Raw genomic sequence first — 25,200 nt, 5'->3', positions numbered from 1 at the left:
TAATCATGAAGCAAAGATTATAGGAGTTTAAAAAATATGATACTCTAAAATAAATAAATTAACAAAATATTTTAATTTGTTAATTTCAGTTTATGATAGAACAAATGCATATTTTTCTTTAAAAACCTGAAAGTTCAGATGGTCCAAATGACATAATTAAGAAGTTATATCTCTATATAAAATGAGTTAGAAAGTGTTCCTACTATCTTTATTTTCTGAGTTTTATCATTAATATTTTTCTTTTTTTCTTCTTTATTTTTATTTTTATTAAATTATTATCTCTGTACCATTGCCTCCCCTCCGATACATGCCCTCCCTCCCCAGAGTTTTGTGTCCATTGCTTGTATTTATGTGCATGTATACAAGTCCTTTGGTTGATCTCTTATCTTCCTCAGATCTCCTTACCCTCCCCACTGTAATTTGACAGTTTGCTTGTTGCTTTACTGTCTCTATATCTATCTCTTGGTTCATCAGTTTATAATGTTCTTTATTATCCATAAATGAGTGAGGTCATGTGGTGTTTCTCTTTCATTGACTGGCTTATTTCACTCAGCATGATGTTCTCCAATTCCATCCAGGTTTCTGCAAATGATAATTCCTTTTTTTATGGCAGCATAATATTCCATTGTATAAATGTAACATAGTTTGATATTTTTCATCCTTAAATATTTTACTGAATTTACAAGCAAAGACATCTGGCCCTAGAAAAATATTTATATTTACCAAAATCAATCTAAAGAAATAAAAATGTTAGAAAATACAGATATAAAAAAAACTGTCAAAGAGCTACTCCCCAAAATTATTAGAATAAGAGTTTAAGAAGAGATCTACAATAATTATCAAGATCAGGCAAGTTAATGCTATTTAAATGTATCTAAAGAATAGAAAGATAAAGGTTCTAAATTCTTTATGTGAAGTGAGGGTAACAATTAAAAAATAGCAATAACAGCAATTTTGCAAGAAAAAATAATGTAGGCAAATCAAATCTCACCATGACAATTGATTATAAATTCTAAGTAAAATATTAACAAAGAGAAATCAATAGCACATTAAAAAGACGTATAACAAGATCAGGGAAAATTTTTTCTAGAAATGCAAAAATGGTAAAAAATAAAATAAAACCAGGAAATTCACTTATATAATAAAATAGATTAAGAATTCAAAGAAAAAAAATAGTCAATTTCCATAGATAATTAATAAATACTAATAACATTAATCATCCATACTTGATTTCAAAATTCTTAATAAAATAAAATGATATAAATAGCATGCTTATAAATTTACTCCAAAGCCAGAATCTCACATAATGGGAAAATATGAAAACATTCCAAAAAAATTGGAACCAAGATAACATGTCCATTTTCACTACTATTATTGAACATTATTTTTAGGGTATTATCATTGCAGATATAAAGCAGGGAAAGGAGAATCCTATTTAATAAAAGAGTAATATGCAAATTGACCATACCTCCAGTATACTCACAAGCCACGCACACAAAACCATTCCCACAAGCCAATCAGGAGCAAATATACAAATAAACCCAACCAAGATGGCTGTGGCCACAGAGAACAAGAGGGAGGCTTGCATTTCCCTGGCAATGGAGAAAGCCAAGCTTTCTTCCTTCCCTTGCTGGCCTTGGCTGGGGGCAGAGCTGGGCAATCAGAGCCAGCTGGGGGTTCCCTGCCCAGGGCCAGAGGCTGTGGCAAGGGCAGAGCCAGTGATTGGAGAAAACTGGGGGGGGGGGGGGGGGGGAGGGTGCTCCCCAGTTCCCAAGGCTTTAGGCCTTGGCAGGGCTGGAGCTGGAGATCAGAGGAAATAGGTGTGAATTGCAGAGGAAACACCTTTCCTAGCCACTCATTGGCTAAGGTCCCCAAAAACCACTGGTAATATTCTTAGTTACTTGGGTATAAGAATCCAAAAAGATGATCTAGGGCTTTTCCACCACACTCCTGGAGGAAAAAATGAAGGTCTGCTGCTGCAGGGTCAAGAAATGTTATATCCTGCCTTACGCAGTTTGGCTCAGTGGATAATGCCTAGGTTTGCCAACCACAAGGTCTGGTTAGATTCTGATCAAGGGCATGTACCTAAGTGCAGGTTTCTCTCTGGCTGGGGCCCAGATCAAGGCTTATGCAGGAGGCAACCAATCAAAGTGTTCCTCTCACTTTGATGTTTCTCTCTCTCTTTCCCTTACTCTTCCACATTCTCTTAAAATCAATAGAAACGAATAGAAACGTATCCTCAGGTGAGGATAAAAAAAAAACAAAACCCACAAAAAAAAAAAAAAGAAAGAAAGAAAGAAAGAAATGTCATATTCTATGAAAGACACATCTTGAAAATGCCTAAAGAAAGTTGTCACTTTTTCATGGTGAAGGGACCGGAGTCCATGTTGATGAAAACACCTGGGTGGCTACAGTGACTACCAGTGGCTCCAGCCTCGGGATGATGGGGCTGGTGCCTTTCCCTGATCAGCCTGGTCTTCTCCCACAAAGGGAGGCCAGATGTTGCCTAGGCCCACAGGGAGTGGGCCTAAGCCAACAGCAGGACATCCCCTGAGGGCTCCCAGTATGTGAGAGGGGGCAGGCTGTGCTGAGGGGACCCCCATCCCCCCAGTGCATGTATTTCATGCACCTGGCCCCTAGTAGCATATAATTGTCTGTACTATCAGACACTAAAATTTTACATCAAAAGATAGAACTATAATAAAATATATATAAAATTCCACATGGTATATAGATATTAACTTGAGGTACAAAAATCATAAGAGGATGTATTAAAATAACAACAGTTTGGAAGATATAATAAACATCTATTTTCAATAAGGTAATATATTAGGAATAATTGTATTAAGAAATAATGTAACACCTATAGGAATAAAACATAAATTTTCGTGAGAAACTCAAATAAGACTAATGGAAACTTACATCAGATAATTTTTTATAATAAGAAGGGTCAACATTGTAAAAATAAAAGCTTTATGTATAACATAATCTTTAAATTTAACATGATTGTAATAAAATATCAAAATTATATGTAAGGTGATGCCAAGGTAATGTGGAAATAAGCAAGAATAGTCAGGGACCATAGAAGAGAGAAGAATATTGAAATGTAATTAGCTGAAGGAAATATTAAAATATATTAAATGTATTAAAATATCATGTAAAATAGAGATATGTCAGAGGGATAGAATAGAAAAATGAAGAAACAGATCCAAATACAGACAGGAAGTTAATGTATGATAAAGTCAGTATCTAAATTAAAAGCAGAAAGTTGATTATTAATAAACTATGTTGAAAATCAACATGAAAATAATACCTTCATCTAGATTAATTACAGATAAAGCAAACATTTATATATAAATATATAATTAAATTAATAAATAAAACCATATTAATATTTGAAGAACCATAGAAGAATCACACAGTATGTATGTTGGTATTTCACTGTATATCCATAAAATATTTTAGGAAAAATAGTTAAGGGACAGAATATATTGTTTTCCTATAGAAGAAGAGCTACATGCCTGGGATCAGAGGGAGATAGAAGACTATTGTCATATACTTGTATCTAATGTTTGCCATTTCCAACATGTCTATATATTACCTTTGCAAATATCAAATATACATAATTTACAAAAATAAAAATTCACAAAGAGTAAAGTAATTCTTAATTTAAAAAACACTAAAACATTAATACAAGTATTTTGTGCACATTCTGAGAGGATTTCCAATCCCTAAAATTATTTTCTCATCCTTATCTGCTTCATCTGACTGTTGATATAGTCCAAGAAAAGTTCTGTCTTACAATGCCCTACTCAGACCCTACACCTTAAGGACACCCTGAAATTCTTTTTTTTTTTTTCATTTTATTGAAAAAAAATGTTTAATGTTTAAAAGTGGTTGTTTATCTTCTCTGAATTACTGGAATTAAAAATCAAAAGACACGAAAAAAATTAATATATTTCATGGGTTACAGTAAACTTTCCATGAGCCCAGAGAGTTTTGTGTTGAGAATTTTATTTCAGGATCATGGATCCGGATGGCAACAAAAGACCCACAGGCCGATGCATCTGATGATCTCAGTTGAGACACTATGATAATGATGTGAGACTCCTCTGTGGATGTTTGCCTCAGATACAAAGCAGTGTAAGTCAGGATAGATTTATGTGCATTGACAAAGCCAAGTAACAAATGGAACGTGTATGTCTGGCCTGAGCCTGTGTGATTAAATCCTGACTTTGATGAATTCCAGACCTTCAGGGAAGAGAAAATAAAGTTCGAAGACAGTTGGTTAATAAGATATTACTGAATCAGCCTGAGTTTAAGATGTTGTAGCAAAAGGGGCAACATTTAGTAAGTACAAAGAGAAATAGTCAGAAGGAAAACAATTTTTTTAAAAAGTTATTATATTCCAAAAATGATAGTCACCTCTTCCTCAATTTTGCTTTTAATAACATTTTGGATATTAGAGATAGGTAGGATATTTTATCATACAAGTTGAATCTTATTAAATTCAGAGAATGTGCTGTTAATAATTATATTAGGTATAATCTAGGACTAGTCTGGGCAAACCAACTTCCACAATCATTCAAATTATGGCATTTATTCCACAGCATCACAAGGTTTTATTTATGTACCTGCTGCCTCACTAGCCCATGGATTACTTAAGAGAAAGACAATGTGTGCCACCCATATCACTATTGGCCTATACTGTATAAGGTCTGGTATTATTTTCCAATGCTCTGATATAAAATAGTTACATCAAAATAATTTTATGTTACCCATAGAAGGGTTTATATGTATAAAAAAGACTAGAGGGCCAGTGCACGAAACTCATGCATGGTTGTGGTGAGGGGAAGGGTATCTCTCAGCCCAGCCTGCACCCTCTCCAATCTGGGATCCCTCTTGTAATCTAGGATCTCTGGCTCCTAACCACTCACCTGCCTGCTTGCCTGATCGCGCCTAACTGCCTCTGCCTGCCAGCCCGACTGCCCCTATCTTGCTCCCTTGCCGGCATGATCGAATCTAACTTCTCCGCTGCAGGCCTGATTGACTCTAACCACCTCTGCCTGGGCCCCCTGTGAGGGAGGATCAGGGGAAGGTGCCAACCCCATTACCCAGCTGCTGTTGCCACTGCCAGTCTGAGCCTGGGCTCTCTGCGCAGCCAGGACTCAGCCCTTTGCATCCACCCATGCTGCCTGAGCCTCTGCCCTCACAGCCGCTGTGGCTTTGCCCAGAAGAATGTCTAGAAGGTGTCCTCCCTAATTAGCATATTACCCTTTTATTAGTACAACTAATGTAGTAATCCAAAAAGTTAGAGCTGTAATTTGGAGCTAGAAAACACATAAGCAGAAGAACTCAGTATTTTTAAGTCATATTAGTGGCTTGGCCATAAGTGCTAGTATGTAAACTGGTTATAGTAATATTTATGGAGCCAAGTAAAATGTTGATTTAGTGAAATGTTTGAGTGTTGTGATAAAATGTGGTGAAAAAAATTTTAACATCTTATAAAATAATCCTAAAATTCAGCATAACATTGTTCATAGAAGTTTTAATAACAGTACTTATAAGACCTATCAACTAGGAGGCCAGTATTTGATTTCCAGTCAGGGCACATGCACAGGTTGCAAGCTCAGTCCCCAGTGGGTGGAGTGCAGGAGGTAGCCCATCAATGACTCTGAGCATTATTGATGTTTAAATCTCTCTCTCCCTCTCCATTCCTTTCTGAGATCATTAAAAAAAAAATAAAAGGTACTTATAAGGATTTGGTTATTCCTGAACTAAAGATCATTAATTGCATAAAATTATAGACAGATAGGCTTGATGCATATGAACACCAGAGCAATGCCTAAATCAGTGTATTCTTTGGTTACTATAAGCCAATTATAATTAGATAACCATATTATTAATATCAGGTAATTACAGCATGACATGAAAACAACTCAAAAATTATAAATGAAATAGTACAAAAGCTAAATGCAACAATATATTTAGACTACACATTAGTCCAGGAATTCAGGGATGACATAATATTAAGAATTTATTAGGACTGACATCAATGAAAATTGTGAAGCACGACTTCAAAAATTTTGTTTCTCCACCAAACCATGAAGAACGCTGAGAAGAATTATCAGAAAAAAATCCTTTTTCACAATTCTGGGAATTAGCCAAAGGCTAATCGGGGAGTATTTATTCAAGGATAACAGCTGACTCTCTATAAGCAATTTTGTAGTATTTTTCCTTCTCCTGTTCCCATCTTGCCTACCTACTGAGCTTTTCAATATCCTTGAAAACCAATGGCCTGCAATCACAGTAAAAATGAATGGAATAACAGTCATCAGACATGGCCAGAAAAGAATGTAAGCTCTTTTGAATCTCCATTCAAGGGTAATTTTTATTATTTGACCTGTATGTTGTTACTTAGGAAACTCTACCTTGCTGTCTTTATCTGAACAGCGACTTGGAGATTGCATAATATGCATAACCTTCTCCTATGGGTGGGTGGGTAGAGGGGCATTTGTAAAAAGTAATTATAGACAACTGTTGAATATCATGGCTGAGTGAAGTTATTACAATTGGAGCATAAATAGGCTTACAAAAAAACCCATTTAAAATAAGAATAAGATATCAAATAGGTGACATAGAAATGCTCTGATATATTCTGAGAATTGAGAGAGCCACCCATGTAATACTTTGTGCTCTGTACTAGCTCAGAAAAGATGTAAAAAGTCATGGCACTCTCATATTTAGCTATCCTTGATGCTATGCACAATCAGGAAGTGAAGGTTAAAGCATATAAATTCCCTGGGTGAGTCTTAAAGAGATTCACTAACATACATTCAGAGCATCTTGACAAACATTGGGATAATAATTGGTTCCAGGCATATAAGAAATCCTTATGAAATCTTCATCTAAACACTAAGCTAAGTGAGAAAAAGCCTCATTAGCCACACATGACAAATAATATAAAATTTATAGGTTTAGTTTAGGAAATCCACTAAAAAACAAACTACAACAAATAACAAAAGCAAAACCCTGGTAAAAGGAAGACTATAATTTTCAGAGTTTCCTGATTACAATAATTAAAACACAGAACAAAACTGTGAGTCATTGGAAAAACAGTATGGTCCATACACAAAGAAAAAGAATCAAAATCTGCTCATCAGGAAGCACAGAAATTGGACATATTTAACTAAGGAATTAAGTCAGCTTTTTTAAATATATTCCAAAAAATGGATACCATACCTCAAGAACTAGAGGAACATAGAAAGATAACATTTTACCAAGCAGAGGATATCAATACAGAGTTGAAATTAAAATTATAAAACAAAACCAAATAGAAATTAATTTTGGAGTTGGTGACAGAAATAAAAAATGTACTACAGGAGTTCAACAGCAGATTTGAGCAGGTAGAAGAAATGAGAATATATCTGGAAGACAGCCTAATTTATTATCCAGTCATAGAAAACAGAAAAAAAAGAAAAAAAGAATAGAGCCTCAGAAACTAACAGGACACAATCAAGCATACTAGAATACACATAAAGAAAGCTTCCAAAGATCGTTGAACCTTAGAGGGAAGATAGGGAGTTAGGGGGAGAGATCAACCAAAGGATCTGTATGCATGCATATAAGCCTAACCAATGCACATAGATACCAGGGTGTGAGGGCATGAATCAGGAGTGGGGATTAATGGGTTAATAAGGACACATATGTAATACCTTAATCAATAAAAAGAAGGGGGGGGGCACCAAGGAAATAAATAAATTAATTAATTAATTAATTAATTAAATTAAATAAAAGAAAGCCTCAAAAGAAAAATGAGACATGGGCCAAATGAATATTGAAAAACTAATGGAAGAACAACGTCCCAAATTTGAGGAAAACTGTGACCTACCTATTTAGGTCTCAATTAACTAAAAATATAATAAATACCAATCCATACTTAAACACATAATAATGACTATGCAGTTAAAGCTAACAAGTAAGAATTTTGAGAACAGCTAGAGAAGTGACACACCATGTACAAGTTTCCCTAAATAAGTTAATTTCTCATAAGAATCTATACAAGTCAGCAGGCAATGAGGTGTTATAGTCAAAGTGCTGAAAGTAAAAGATTATCTACCAAGAATTTTTCATCAGCCAAAACAATCCTTAAAAAATTAAGGAGAGCCAGCCGACATGGCTCAGTGGTTGAGAATGGACCTGTGAACCAGGAGGTCACATTTGGATTCCCACTCAAGGCACATGTCTAGGTTGCAGGCTCAATCCCCAGTGTGAGGAATGTATAATATGAGGCTGCTAATCAATGATTCCCTCTCATCATTAATGTTTCTATCTTTCTCTCCCTCTTTCTTTCTCTATGAAATTAAAAATATATATGTATATTTTTTAAGGAAGGAGAAATTAAAACATTCCCAGAGAAACAAAAACTGAGACTATTGCTAGCATATCTGCCCTATAATAAACACTAAAGGGAGTTCTTCAGGCTGAAATAAAGGCCAGTAGTCAATGAGAAGATAAAAGGAGCTCTGTTAAAGGTAAATGGGAAAAGCAAGTATAAATATACTATTTCTAATTCTTCCCTTCTATCGGATTCAAAATTAAAATACACGAAGAAATATTTAACACTATGTGTTGGTAAGCATACAGTACATGAGGATTTAATTTATATGATAACAGCACTAATGAGTTGAAGGGAATGAAACTCATAAGGCAAAGAAATAAAGAAAACCTGCACTACTCCTCCTGTGTGGTTTTCCTTTACTCTCCACAACTATCACAATCACAATCACAATGACAGCACTTCTAATGCCAGGTATTTGGGGTTTTCTTTCCCATGCCGAGCAATACTGTAATACTAGTCAATGTTTTCTGCATTTTAACTCAATTTGGCACTTTCTACCTGGAGATAGCATTAAATCCCCAAGGTTAAGCACTCAATTCCACAAGACTGTTCCCCACATCCACTTCAGATGCCAATAGCAAGTCCAGGTTGTCACTTGTAGCTTATGAACAATCAGCTATAAGTCAGAAGTTTACATGGTCCCCTGCTTAGCTTTGATTAATTTGCCAGAGTGACTCACAGAATTCAAGGAAACGGTTTACTTACTGTTGATGAATTTATTGTAAAGAGATACAATAAAGGATACAGATGAACATCTGAGGGAGTCCGGGGAGAGATCTATCAAGCAGCATATGTGAGAAGAGGCATGAAGCTTCCATGCCTCATCTCGACACAGCTTTTTTCCAGCACTTCAGTGTGTTCACCAACATTTTAGTCATGGCTGAATGGCCAAAGAGATCTTGAGAAAGAAGACCAAAGTTGAAAATATCATGCTCCTTTGTTTCAAATTACACTACAAAGCTACAGTAAATCATAACAGTGTTGAAACTGGCATAAAAATAGACGCCTAAATCAATGAAACAAAATAGAGAGCCCTGCAATAAACCCATTCTTAAAGAGTCTATCTATGACAAAGGAGGCAAGAATAGCCAGTGAGGAGAAGACAGTCTCTTCAATAAATGGTGTTGGGTTACTGAACACATAGTAGGCCATTTTTTTTAACATCATGTAAAAAATAAACTCAAAATGAATTAAATATTTAATGGTAGACCTGAAATCATAAAAATCCCAGAAGAAAATAGGCGGTAAACTCACCAGCTTTCCTGCTGGCAACATTTTTTGGTGTGTCTTTTCGGGCAAAACAACAAAAGCAAAAATTAAATTAAAAATGCAACTACATCAAACTAAAAAGCTTTGCACAATGAAGGAAGCTATCAATAAAACAAAAAGGCAGCCTAATGAATCATAGAATATATTTGGAAGGATATATCTAATAAGTATTAATATCCAAAATATATAAAGAATTCATACAACTCAACGTCAAGAAAATAAACAATCCAATTAAAAAATGGGCAAAAAACCTGAGTAGACATTTCGCCAAAGAAGACAAATATACAGACAACAGACACATGAAAAGATGCTAGATATCACTAATCATCAAGAAAACCATATCAAAACCACAATGAGATACCACCTCTCATTTTTCGGAATGGTTATTTCAAAAAGTCATTAAGTTTTGGTGAGGATGTGGAAAAAAAGAATCCTTGTGTTCTTTTGGTGGAATTATAAATTAGTGCAACCATTATAGAAAACAGTAGAGAGTCTATGAAGAATTAAAAATAGAACTCCCATAGGACCAAAAAATTCCACATCTGGGTATTTATCTGAAGAAAACAAAAATAATAATTTGAAAATATATAATTACCCCATACTCATTGCAGAATTGTTTATAATAACCAGGATATGAAAGCAACCTAGGGGGTCCATCAATAGGTACATGAGTAAAAAGATAAAGTACATATAATACAGGATATTACTCAGCCTTAAAAAGAATGAAATCTTGGGCTGCAACAGCATGTCTGAACCCACGGAGTATTAAGTAAAGTGAAATATGAGGGACAGAGAAAGAGAAATACTGTATCGTTTTAACTGTGAATGGAATCTAAAAAATAATAAGCAAACAGGCAAAATAGAAAGAAACTCATAGAAACAGAGAACAAATTGATGATTGCCAGAGGGGAGGGAAATGGAGGGTAAGGGTAGAAAGAGGGCAGGGGATTAAGAAGCATAAACTCCAGTTATAAAATACTATGAGTATGCAATATATAGCATAGGGAATAGAGTCAATAACATTATAGTAGCTATATAAGGTGACTGATGATTACCAGACTTACTGTGCTGATTACTTTGGAAGTGTTGAATTCCTATGTTATACACCTTAAACTAATATAATATTCTATGTCAATTATAGTTTAAATAAATCAACAAGAAATAAAGAACATTTCATGTACATACAAGCTATCAGAAACATATGACCAAATATTAATGAGGGGAGGGGTACCTGGTACAACATAGAAATAAACTCCAAGTAATCTAAATGTTAGAGTTTCAAACTTGTGCTTTAAAACAGTTATGATTAATATGCTAAATGAGATAAATTATAATGTGGGAATTTTTAAAAAATATATATTTTATTGATTTTGTACAGAGAGGAAGGGAAAGAGATAGAGAGTTAGAAACATCGATGAGAGAGAGTCATCGATCAGCTGCCTCTTGCACACCCACTACTGGGGATATACCCGCAACCAAGGTACATGCTCTTGACCAGAATCGAACCTGGGACCCTTCAGTCCCCAAGCCGACGCTCTATCCATTGAGCCAAACCGGTCCCGGCTATAATGTGGGAAATTTTACCAGAGGACTCATATCAATAAGAATATAAAATATACCTTTTAGAACTTAAATTACTGTAACTGAAGATAAAAATGTAGTAGAATAAAAACCAATGAAATGTAACATAGGGTTTATTAACTGATGATAATTCAAAAAAACATATCCAACTAAAGCTAAAAGATAAAAGGGTATGAACGTTTTGAAAAAGTAAGTAAGATACTTGTGGGTCTTAATCCGAAGGCCTAAAATACCTGTAAAAGGAGTTCCAAAGAATAGAAAAGAATGAATGAGGTTAAAATAACAGTAAAAATGATACTGAAGAAGAATTTCCCAAAACTGAAAAACAGATACTTAGAACTTTAAGTAGCTCAATGAATCATAAGAAAGAAAAACAAAAGGAAAACCATACCTAGGCAAAGCAGTGTCAAATTACTGAAAACTAGAGATAGAGAAGAAAATTGTACAACCAGCCACAAAGAAGAGAAATGGGCACGTTGCCCTGAAAGACTCACAATAAACTCGCAGCTTATTTTTTAACAAAAATGATGGCATCCAGGAAAATAAGCAAGTTTCTTTAAAGTGCTTAAAGAATTCAACCGCCAAACTAAAATTTTATATGCAGTGAGAATGCTCTTCAATAATAAAGCCTCATGAAGATGCTACTCAGAATAAAGAAAAATTGAAAGAATTCATCACCTGTTGAATCTTACTAAAAGACTTACTAACACCACAATGTGAACTCTTCTGGAAGGAGATAAATGATGCCCAATGAAAGTACAAAAAAAAAAAAATACAGAGCAAAGAAAATGGTATACATGTGGGGAGTATAAGTAAATATTGACTCTATTTAAAATATTATTAATTTTGTGGAATTAAAAATGTATGTAGAAATTGAATGTATGTCCCCAAAGCATAGAAGTTAGTAGGCAGATGAAAGGATATTCTGAGTGTCTTGTGTAGTCAGTAAAGTTGTAAATGACACAATTCATTTTATGTTTAGTAAGTCACAGTGCAGGTTGTAATTGACTGGGTAACTACTTAAATAATTATATAATAATGTATAACTAGGTAATTTTTAAAATAATTCATTTAAACCAAGAATGGGAAAATAATAAAGAGCAACAAAATGAAGGTGTAGCAAATAGAACAAGCAGTAAATATTTAAATCCAAATATAATATATCTGTAATTTATGTAAATAAAAATGCTGAAATTAGACTTACTACAAATTTATGGTGCACATAAGAGAGAAAAATAGAAACCTTGTAGAGACAGACAATAGTATTTTAATTACAGAAGAAAGGAAGAGGGAGGAGGTAGAAGAGGGTAAAGAGGAGAGAAAAGGTGATGGAAAGAGATTTGACTTTAGGTGATGAACACACAATTATAATATACAGAATCTGTATTATAGAACTATACATTTGAAATCTATATCATTTTATTAAAAAATGTAACTCCAATAAAGTAAATATTTTTAAAGACACAGCGTACATTTAAAAACACAAAAATTGAAAAAAAACAAAAATTTATTGCTTGAGAACAGTAACCACCTGAGAGGTAGTGTAAATGCACTAATTTTAGACAAAAGAGATATTGAGACAATATATATATATATATATATATATATATATATATATATATATATATAATTATTTTCAAAATAATAAAGGATCAATCTTTCAGAAAGATATTCTAAATTTGTATGCAATTAATAAACTGAATTCAGAAGTAAAGAGAAATAGGGAGATCCAAAATCATAGTGAAATATTTTCATATTTAGTTCTTAGTAACTTATAAAATAGGAAAAAAATCCATAGAAGGTTAAAAAATATAAACAACACAATTTTAAAAATTAAACCTATTACTTCTAAATAACACGGTGGCTAAAGTAGATAAAAAAAATTATCTTTATAATAAATAAATAAATAAATAAATAAATAAATAAACTTGCCATCAAAATCTGAAAATAATCTGTCAAGAAAAAAACCCCAAGACTAATGTTTTTCATTAATATAAGCAAAAACTCTACTTCAAGCAATAGTAAATTGAATTTTATAATGAACTTGAGGCTTGATGCATGAAAATCGTGCAGGTGGTTTGGGGCAGGAAAGGTGTCCCTCAGCCCCTCAGCCCAGCCTCCTCTTCAATCTGGGACCCCTTGAGGGATGTCCAATAGCCCGTTTAGAACCCATCCAGGTAGGATCAGTCCTAAACAGGCAGTCGAATATCCCTCTCACATTCCAGGACTGCTGGCTCTCAACTGCTCACCTGCCTGCCTTCCTGATTGCCCCTAACCACTTCTGCCTGCCATCTTGATCACCCCCTAATTACTCCCCTGCTAGCCTGATTGATGCCTAACTGCTTCCCCGCTAGCCTGTTTGACCCTAACTGCCTTCCCCTGCAGGCCTGGTCACCCCCAACTGCCCTCCTCTGTGGGCTTGGTTACCCCTAACTGCCCTCTCCTGCAGGGTTGATCGCCCCCAACTGCCCTCCCTTGCAGGTCAGGTCCCTCCCAACTGCCCTCTCCTGCTGGCCTTCTTGTGGTGGCCATCTTGTGCCCACATGGGGGCAGCCATATTTGACCACATGAGGGCAGCTATCTTGTGTGTTGGAGTGATGGAAAATCTGCATATCACTCTTTCATTAGATAGGATAGAGCAGTGTTTCCCAACCTTCTCTCGTGATGAGAATCACCTGGTGGAGTTGTTAAAACACAGATTCCTGAATTCCAACTAAGAAGTGCTAAACTAGAATTTTTGGGAACATATAGGTAAAATTGTATACTTAACTAGTGCTCTAAGACAGATTTTATATACAGAGCACTAAGTTAGGTATGCAATTTTACCTATATGTTCCCAAAAATTCTAGTTTAGCACTTCTTAGTTGGGATTCAGGAATCTGTGTTTTAACAACTCCACCAGGTGATTCTCATCACGAGAGAAGGTTGGGAAACACTGGGATAGAGGCCTGGTGCATTGGTGGGTGCTGGCTGGTTTGCCTTGACAAATGTCCCAGATCAAGGTGGGGTTCTCTTGGGATGTGGGGTAGCCTGGGTGCGGGGCCTGTGGTGGGTTGCAGGCTGGCCACGCCCCCTGGCAACCCAATTGGAGGCCCTGGTGTCTGGGGTTTATTTATCTTCTACAATTGAAACTTTGTAGCCTGGAGCGGAGCCAAGCCTCCTGCTCCCTCTGTGGTGGCAGCCATTTTTGTTGGGATTTATGTATCTTCTATAATTGAAACTTTGTAGTCTTAAGCAGAGGCCTGGGCTGGACAGGATGTGTGAAAATCTTGGCTTCCTCCAGCACTGGGGGCAACCCAAGCCTCTCTCCTGCTCTCTCTAGCTCTGTGGCTGCCACCATTTCTGTTTGGATTTATGTATCTTCTATCATTGAAATTTTGTAGCCTTGAGTGGAAGCCTAGGCTGTCAAGGCCAGGCAGAAAGCGTGGCTTCCTCCATTGATGGGGAAACCCAAGCCCCCCTCCTGCCCTCTGTGGCCATAGCAGTCTTGGTTGGGTTTCTTTTCATATTAGCTCCTGATTGGCTGGTGGGTGTGACTGGTGGGCATGGCTTGAGGGTGTAGTGGAGTGATGGTCAATTTGCATATTATTCTTTTATTAGATAGTATATAGAATATTTGCAATTTAAATGATCCCAGTAGTGCTAGTTTGTTTCATCATCCTATATATTAAAAGCCTAATACGCAAATCAACAGAACAGCAGAACGACAATTGGAACAGCTTGTCGCTATGACTTGCACTGACCACAAGGAGGGAAATGCTCAATGCAGGAGTGCCCACAGCTCGCAGGCCCAGGCCAGCCAAGGCAGGTGCCAACAGAGGTCCCTTAATCACCCCACAGAGGGAGGAGACTGGTGGCAATGGCAGGGGGTGGGGCCAGAGAGCTGGTAGTGCCAGACCAGCCAAGGCAGGTGCCAGCAGGAATCCCCTGATCGTCCTGCCCATCACCCCATAGATTGACACTGATCTTCAGCCAGACCTAGGGACCATACCAGTGTATGAATTTTGTGCACTGGGCCTCTAGTTTTAAAATAACAACTAATGCAACTCACTATGTTAACAGAAAAATACAATATATGGACTCATTGAGTATGACTTGAAGTTTTCATCAATTTAAATATTTAAATATAATAGAATTCTAATCAAACTATAAAAATTTAATTGAACTGTATGCTTTGATTTGTGCACTTCTTTTGTATACAAGTTAAACTTCATTAAAAGCTTTCTATTCTAAATAAACAGGTGAATACCTGAATGTCCATGTTTTCCTGGCTTATTTTCTTGCTTCATTGAGAATATTATTCACTTGCTTTGCATATTTTTATTATAACTACCATAAATATTTGAAGTACCTACAAATATTGTGGGTGCAGCTTATTCTCCTTTGCCATGTCATTTGGTTTGGCCAGGGGGCTGCCTTGACCATTGCATGTTAAGAAGCTCAATTCAAACAGAGGCTTTACATATGCTTGTGTGGTTTAGTTTAGCTACTTATGCTTCGGCCACAAATCATAAAGAGAAAATGTTTTAGGTATCATTGGCCCAAAGAGAAGAAGGAGACATGTGGAGCAGTGTTCAACCCAAATGTCAGCCAGGATTAGCAAATCTCAGCCAAGCCTAGCAGAATGATAGCCTGCTTGCACACCCATGAGAAGGAAAGAAATACTTATTGGACTATTTTCATGCAGTGTGATTTCAGCTGAAATGAATGCTGACCAATACAGCTCTCAAAGATGTAATGGACCCATTAAACCTTTAATTTGCATCTCTCAATTCCTGAGGGTCTTTGGGAAATTAAACTAGATTTCATAATAAGACTGAAAGGCAAATAATACTTATGTGTTAAAGTAAATAATCATATTTTAAAATAATTAGAATTTACTTTATTGCATAGTTCTATAGTTTTGTTTTTTTTACAATATTTTGGCGCATCAATCAATAGAAATATATGTATGATTATAAGGAGTGGTTCCTTCACAGGGGTCTTCAAACTACGGCCCGCGGGCCACATGCGGCCCGCAGAGGAGTCTGATCCGGCCCGCCAGGTTTTTTGGGCAGTGAGCGCAGCCGAGGTGTTACAGTAGGAATTAGTAGTTCATATAGGAATTAGTAGTCCCTCCAGCTCTCTGAGGGACCGTGATCTGGCCCCCACTTTAAAAAGTTTGAGTACCCCTGCTTCAACAGAATAATGCAACATTGCCTTTTCCCCTTCACTGAAGGCTAAAGCGTCGGGAGGGCTCTTCTTGCTTGTGGTGACATTCCTGATTCTATTCTTCTCTTGTATTAAGCAGAGATGGAGGCTGTAATGAAGTGCATGGAGAGCCTGCGAACAGATGTAAGGAATTGCTTCTGTGCTTTTCTTTGGAAGCATTCGGAACATCACAATATACATTCTTGGCTTGCAACACACATATGCACATGTATTTTTGACTCTGTCACAGTCCTCAGTCTAATTACATAATTTTTCTCATTATGTTTCTTTCGCATGTAGCACAAAATGCCATGTGCCAGTTTCTTCCAGCTGGGAGATCCCCCAGAATCACATCCACCAGAGCTGCCGTACGGACATATTTTTACTGCCACCTCCTCCTCTTGGTGCTGCCAGAAGAAAATGACGTAGTAAATTCATTCTAAGCTTTCACACCAAAGTCCCTTAGCATTTTGCAAGGCTGAAACACAGATGGGCACTATTTTTAATCGAAAAGCATAGCCAGATATCGAAAAAGAAAAAGAGCTGTCCCTGAAAAAGGATAAAATATTAAATACATTCTTTAAAGACCTATTCATTTTTTTTCTTTGCCCCAACTTATAATAAGCAGGCTTATTTTTAAATTGTTTAATTGTAATAGTCTATAATATTGTCTTATGCACATTACAGTGTAAAATACTTCTTTTGTTATATGGATATATATGGATAGATCCATAAATATCTGCTATATAAATTTCTAATAAGATGTCAATTGAAAAATGTAGACATTTATTGTTAATATCTATGCCAGAAACCTATAGAAATGAAAAACCTTTTTATACTATTTAATATATGTAGCTATTTAAATGTTTTCCACATCCTAAATTAACCATGGGAAATCTTTCAACTCAAAATTTATTCTTAATAGTTGTGAATAATTTTGGCAGCCACTCATTCAATCATACTATTAATCATCATGTATCTTTTGTGTTATTTTGGCTATATATTTTTCTCTATTCAGAAGATAAAATTAGGCATAATTTGAGGATTATTTTTAATTATCCAATCAGACTTAACTAAGACATACTTTTATCAAATTGAACTTTTTTATAAGACATTATAGATGTACATGCGATTGTCAAGAAACAATACAGAGATCCCATAAGTGCTTTACACAGGGATCTAACCCCCTCTCAAAAAAGCATCTTGAACAACCATAGTACATTATCACAGCCAGGATACTGACATTGACAGAGTCAAGACAGAATAATCCAAGCACTATAAGAATTCCATCTTTTGACTTTTATAGTCACACCCTCTTTCTTCCCACACCCATCCCCTCCTCTGGAAAACATTTCTGTCATTCTGTCCTTTAAAGAATGCTATATAAATGTGATATTGTGGTATGCAACTTCTTAGGGTTAGATTTCTTTCACTCAACATAATCCTTGAGAGGTTTGATGGGTTGCTGCATGTATCAATGGTGTCCTTTTGAGTAGTATTTCACAGTGTGAATGTACCACCATTTGTTTAAGCATTCGTTCTTTAAAAGACAACTGGGCTTTATAGTTTTGGTTTTATGAATAAAGCTGTTAAAAACATTTGTTTACAGGTTTTTGTGTAGACGTTAGACTTTATTTCTCTGGGATAAATGCCTGAAAATTTAAGTGCTGGGTCACATGGTAACTGCATGTTTGGTTTCTTAAAATCCTGACAAACTATTTTCCTTAGTGAAACCAGCCTTTCATCTCTGGAATAAAGCCAACATAGCCATGAAATACAGTATTATTGTTGAAATCTATTTGCTAATATTTTGTTAAGGAACTTTTGCACGTATGTTTATGAGAAATATTAGTTGGTAGTTTTTATTTTTTTAACTTTGTCTGGTTTTGATGCCAAGAAAATACTAGCTACTAAAAATAAGTTGAGAAGTTTTCTCTCCTATTCTATTTGTGGATGACATTACATTAAATTTAGATTATGGACAATTCTTCACACATCCTTAAAAACACTGACTCCAATAACACAAATATTATACATCTAGCTTGTGTGTTATTGTTAAACCTACTTAAACATCACCCGAGAGAGTAAAAATACTATATTAGGTATTGTTATATTGTAAATCAGAAGACACCTTAATCAATAAGCCAAATTTATTTGGAGTCCTGTTCACTAGCACTAACGGGCCAAGAGGAAAATCTTGATTCTCAAATTCTGGGGCCCAATATGGTGAAAGTCTCTCAAATTTATAAAATTTTTAGCTCTTTGTTTTCCAAATTTGGAATGAAACTTCTGGACCTTCTGGGAAAAAGTCCTGTGTGCTGGGGTAGGCTGTGAGTCCATCCATATCTCAAGGTCTGGCCAGGGGCCAGCACTGACAACTCTTCTGGAGCATAGTTTATGGCCTCTTTATAATGGGGAGTAGTCTTCATTTTTTAAGCAAGCAAATCTTTACAGAAGCCAGCATAGCAGGGTTAAATTTTAAACTGCCGTTTTTACCCAAGATGGAAGTTACTATGCTTCAGTGAATGCCACTGATATTAATCTTGCAGACAATAATGTTGGATGCTCTGAGTATGAATCTGACATAATTTGGGGTTAACATATTTTTGTCATTTTGGATATATCTTTTTGATACATCTTATGAATATATAGATATTTTAGAAATTTAAATGGGAAATATGTGCATTATCAGCATAACTACCTGTTCAGTCTTAACCTAATAAAAAATGTAGTCCATAAATACACACAGAAACCCCTGAAAGTGATTTTAAAATAAAATGCATGCTGCAGTACAAAAAACACCATTCTTTCCATATTTATTCCCTTTATAATAAATAAACATTTTTCCCTAAGGGTTTTTATAAAGAATATAAATTCATTAAAAATAATAATATTTCAATTACATTCAAAATTAGAAGAAAATAATTTTTTTCAAAGTGAAACCTTGATATTTTTCACTTGAATGGATTTTGGGAAAGTAAATAGGCATATCATTAACTTATTACATGTTTTATAAAATGTTCATTGATAACAAGGTAAAATGCTCAATTTTATCATTTGAACTGTAGTTTTCCAGATTTTAAGATGCTTCAGCAGAGGGTATAGCTGCATCACTGACAGGTTGTTCTTAGTTCCTTCATTCAGAGCAAAGCACTTCAATGAGCTAAGAGCAATGGCTCTGATACTAAGCCATAGGTAGTGTGAAAGAGATTGGTACATTCATTGAACAAACAGGTTACATTAGGCTAGCCAATTTGCCTGAGAGTAGGGGGAGCTGAATGAAGCAGATGGGAGAAGTCAACTGAGCGTCATTACAAATGGCAAAATTTCTAAAGATGACCTCAGAAAACTATCCCTTTAAAGGAGCTAAATTTTTTTTTTAAAGCTGAAAATGTGGTATAGGCAAATGTGGTATAGACAATTACATGTTCATTTGCATGCTTGTCACAGAACATTGTAAAAAGTTAAATAATCATATATATCATAGATTTGTAGGTATTTTTGCTTTTATAATGAATAGATTTTTGACAAATTTGCTAACACCATTCAATGAGAACAGAAGAGTCTTTTCAACAAATTATGCTGGGTCAACTGGAAAGTCATATGCACAGGACTGAAGTTGAACCCCTACATCTCACCATACACAAAATGAATGAAAGATAAAAATGTAAGAGATGAAATTCTAAAACTTAAAAGAAAGCTTATGAATAAGTCTTAATGAATTTGGATTTGTCAATAGGTTCTTAGATCTGTTATCAGAAGCACAGGCAACCATAGAAGACATAAATTAATTGGACTTCATACAAGTTATAAATTTGGCACTGTACCATTTTAGAAAATAGTCTGGAAGTCCCTCAAATTATTAATCATTACAATATTAGTCACAATATGACTCATTAATTCTAATCCTAGGTATACATTCAAGAGAAATAAAACATACTTTCAACAAAAACTTTTATACAGATATTTATAGAAACATTTTGCATAATAGCCAAAATATGGACACAGACCAAATGCTCATCAATTAATGATAAACAAAACACAGTCCAATAGCTCATCAACTAATGATAAACAAAATTGTATTTATATATATAAAAGCCTAAGAAATCCAAAGACCAAATCACTGGAATGACCAGTCGCTATGACACACACTGACGACCAGGTGGCAGACATTCAATACAGGAGTTGCTCCCTGGTGGTCAGTGTGCTCCCACAGCTGTAGTGCCACTCAGCTAACCAACCCAACCCTGCTGTCAGCCACTCACTCCCTCAGTAGTCCTGCAGGTCCTCTCTCTGGAGAATGGGCCAGGTACCTAAGGACCAGTGCCACCAGCACTATCCTGACAGTGCTGCTGGCCTCCTGGAAGTTGGCCTCAGGCACCAGGGCCACTTCCCCTTTCTAGATGCTCTGCAAGGAAGAAACAATATAAAAGCAGCCACCAGGTGGCTCCTGACAACCAGCGTGAAGGTCAGTGGGACAGATCCCCATCCTGCGCCAGAAAGGGCATCCCACCACCAGCCAAGAGGGTGATTGTATCCCGGCCCCCTCCAACCTGACCCCCCTTGGGACCCTACCCATGCACACATTTGTGCATCTGTCCTCTAGTATGCATATAATGGAATATACAAAATATATAGGAAATATAGATACATGCTACAACATGTATGTTATCTTAAAAATATGCCAAGTGAAAAAGCCTTCACAAAAGACCACATATTGGATAACTCCACAACCGGAAGTATCCAGAAAAGACAAATTTACAGAGTCATAAAGCATATTAGTGTTTGCTTGGGGCTTGGAATGGATAGGAATTAGAAGGTAGCCTAAAGCCGTGGTCGGCAAACTGAGGCTCTCGAGCCACATGCAGCTCCTTGGCCACTTGAGTGTGGCTCTTCCACAAAATACCACAGCCTGGGTGAGTCTATTTTGAAGAAGCAGCATTAGAAGAAGTTTAAGTTTCAAAAATTTGGCTCTCAATTTCAATCATTGTACTGTTGGTATTTGGTTCTGTTGACTAATGAGTTTGCCAACCATTGGCCTAAAGTAGAGTTGTGTTTTCCTCTGAAGTGACAAAAATGTCCTGAAATTGTGATAATGGTTGCATATATATCTGTGAATATACTGAAAACCACTAAATTATATACTCTAAATGGTGAAATAGCATGATATATAAAATATTGTTCAATAAACTTATTGAAAAATAAGTTAAATCAATATTAGTGTGAACTTTCTGAAAGAAAAACAAAAACAAAAACAAAAAAACAACAACTGAAGGCAGCATGAATGACTCGTTATTAGTACACATGGTAGAGACTCTAGCTCAAGTAACTCCCAGGGAAAATGGCAGGCAACCTTTTTGGGGAAGAGAGGAATATTTATGAGGATTTGAAATTTTCTTTATCTGTGATTACTTATGAGGATGAAAATATATTTATTTATAACTTGTATATTACATAATAATGAGAATTCTATTGTTAATAAGATGTTCCTTATTCGGGCCAAAATTAAATAAAAATATATCTACTTTAGAACCAAAATATACAAATTAAAGCTATTGGGAAATTACACATGAAAATGTGGATGATATTTGGACTGGTACTTTTTGGCAAAGACTGATATCAATACTGAATCCAGAATAGCAATCAAGTAAAGAAACTATGAAAATATTGTTAAATGTAATATGTCACTTAAAGAAAGAATAAAAATAAGTAAATCTATGTTTTAGAAGCTTTATTTCTTATTTTAAAGTATTTATATGGTCATTTATATAAAATTATTACTTTATCAAATAATAAAAATATTATATACTGATTATTGCTAAGGGAAACATAGTAGAAATCATTTCCTCTTTCCCAATCCCAATCAACAACATTTAGTGCATATATTTTGACTTGTTTTTATTTTTCCATAAATATAAACAGAAACATATGTATATATACACATATTTCCATAAATTGCAACACTCTGCCCATATTCAGATATACATTGCTTAAAACCTCATGTCAGTAGTATTAGGTGTACAAGTTAATAATGCATATTTTTTTCAATAGATGTAGTTACACATATGTTGCTATACTAGAATATACAATTTGATATGTATGCTATGCGTTGTATTGACAGCAAGCTTCAAAACTTCATATGTCAAATTTGCTGAAGGCGTTAACATCATAGATATTTTTACATGTAAAAATGTCAAATTTCGTGCCAAAAAAAGAGCATTTGTGGGAAGTTTTAATTCATTACTTTATTTTGTAAAAAAAAATCATATACTTTAGGAAGCTTATGGGGAACATGCTCCATCTCAAGATACATGTGAACGCTGATTTAAATGTTATAAAAGTGATGATTTTGATTAAAAAGACAAAGAACATCCAGGTTGACCAAAAAAGTTTGAAGACCAACAATTACAGGCATTATTGGATGAAGATGCAAGTCAAACTCAAAAACAACTTCCAGAAAGATTAAACGTTGCTCAGCAAACAATTTCTGATCATTTACAAGCAATGGGAAATATTTTAAAGGAAGGAAAATGGGTGCCACAACAACTAAATGAAAGACAAATGGAAAACCAAAAAGTCATCAGTAAAATGTTGCTTCAACAGCACAAAATAAAGTCTTTTTTGCATCAAATAGTGACTGGCAATGAAAAGCAGATTTATTTTGAGAATCCCAAGTGCACAAAATCTTGGGCTGATCCAGGTCAACCATCAACATTGACTGTAAAGCCAAATTGCTTCAGAAAGAAGACAATGCTCTGTGTTTGGTTGGATCAGGAAGGTGTGATGTATTATGGGCTTCTAAAATCAGGTGAAACCATTAATACTGATCACTACTGACAAGAAATAACCAATTTTAACCACGCTTTGATCATGAAACCACCAGAATTTGCCAGGAGACACGCAAAGTAATTTTGCTTCATGATGACACACCATCACACACTTCAAAACCAGTTAAAGACACATTAAGAGATCTTGGCTGGGAAGTATTAACCCACCTGCTGTATTCACCAGACCTTGCTCCTTCAGATTACCAGTTGTTTTGACCAGTGTCCTATGTAGTTTCTGAGCAGCACTTAAAAATGTATGAAGAAGTGGAAAATTGGGTCTCTGAATGGTTTGCCTCAAGATAAGAAAAGTTCTATTGGGACAGTACCCACAAATTACCTGAAAGATGGGGAAAATGTGTAGCTAGCAATGGGCATTACTTTGAATAAACCACTTTTGATGTTTCTTTTGAAATTATCGTGTTTTCTTTGATTACAAAATCTACCATTATTAACCAGTACAACCTAGTACATGTGTAATATTATCAGGGCAGCCTTTCTTAATCATTCTTCTATCATTCTATACACTTCTCATGGTTTAATTTTTATATAATCTATCACTAATTGAAGTAAAAGGGCATAAATGTTGTTTATTTTGTTTAGAGCTGTAATCCTAATGCCTAGAACTATGCCTAATACATATTATATGTCCAGTAAAGATTTGCAGAATCTATACAGATGAAGAGCCATGGTCCATAATATCCAAAATGACCTAAGGCTGAACTGACCACCAGAAGTCAGTCCTGCAATTCTTGGTGACCCAGCACTGACTGCCATGCTGCAGGCACCTCAGCGATGCAGCACTGACTGCCAAGGGGGCTGCGATCAGGCCAGGACAGAGTCCAGGAGAGAAAAGCAGGGTCTGATAATAGCCACCGTAGCAGTCAGTGTTGGGTCAGCATGGAGGAAGTCAGCCCTGCAGTCAGTGAACATAGAGTCAATTAATATCACTTTGAGAGGAGTTAAGAATATAAAGTACAGTGTAGAGGCCTTACTTATTTCACATAAAACTCTTTTCAACTAAGATTTTCATTTATTTAAAATGTATCTTTATTGTTGAAAGTGTTAAAGATGTCCCTTTGTTTTAGTTTTATTTTGTTCTCCCTCCTCCCCTCCCCATTGATCTCCTCCACCCGGCACCTGCCCCTTCCAGGCTTTCGCCAGACTATTGTCTGTGTCCATGGGCTATTCCTAGAAAGATTTAGAGAAAATAAAATAAAATATATGCCAGGTAAATATTGAACAGAAGAGCTGAAGTTGCTGCATGAATACTGGATACAGGCTTGAAGCCAAAACACACTCATGAGATAAAGTTAGTCATTGTAACATAGCAAAAGGTCCCTTTCGCTAAAGAGATAAGATGGTTCCCAATACTTATACACATAATAGAACAGTGTGGGGTTCAAAATGAGCCTCACCAAGATGCATCTCAGTGGTATGCATTTTTGAGCTAAAGGCCATTTTAGCTTCAGGCTCAAGTGAAAATTCTGCCCCCACCCTCCACTTTAACTATATTATAAAAAAATTGAATTAGAGGCCTTGCCCATAAGACATTATCCTATATAATAAAAGGCTAGTATGTAAATCAACCAAACAGCGGAACAACTGGTCGCTATGACATGCACTGACCACCAGGAGGCAGATGCTCAATGCAGGAGCTGTACCCTGGTGGTCAGTGTACAGGAGGAGTGCCACTCAGCCAGAAGCCAGGCTCACAGCTGGCTAGCACAGTGCAATGATGGTGGGAGCCTCTCCTGCCTCTGCGGCAGCACTAAGGATGTCCGATGGATGTCCAGAGGGAGTGGGCCTGGCTGGGTACAGGCCTAAGCCTTCGGTCAGACATCTCCTGAGGGCTTCCCGACTATGACAGGGTGCAGTCTGAGCTGAGAGACCCCTTCCCTGCCACCACCCCCACACACACACACAAGTGCACAA

Source organism: Pipistrellus hanaki (genome assembly GCF_964339955.1).
Source record: "Pipistrellus hanaki genome assembly, chromosome: 1".
Taxonomy (NCBI): Eukaryota; Metazoa; Chordata; class Mammalia; order Chiroptera; family Vespertilionidae; genus Pipistrellus; species Pipistrellus hanaki.
This window is presented reverse-complemented; position numbering follows the sequence as displayed.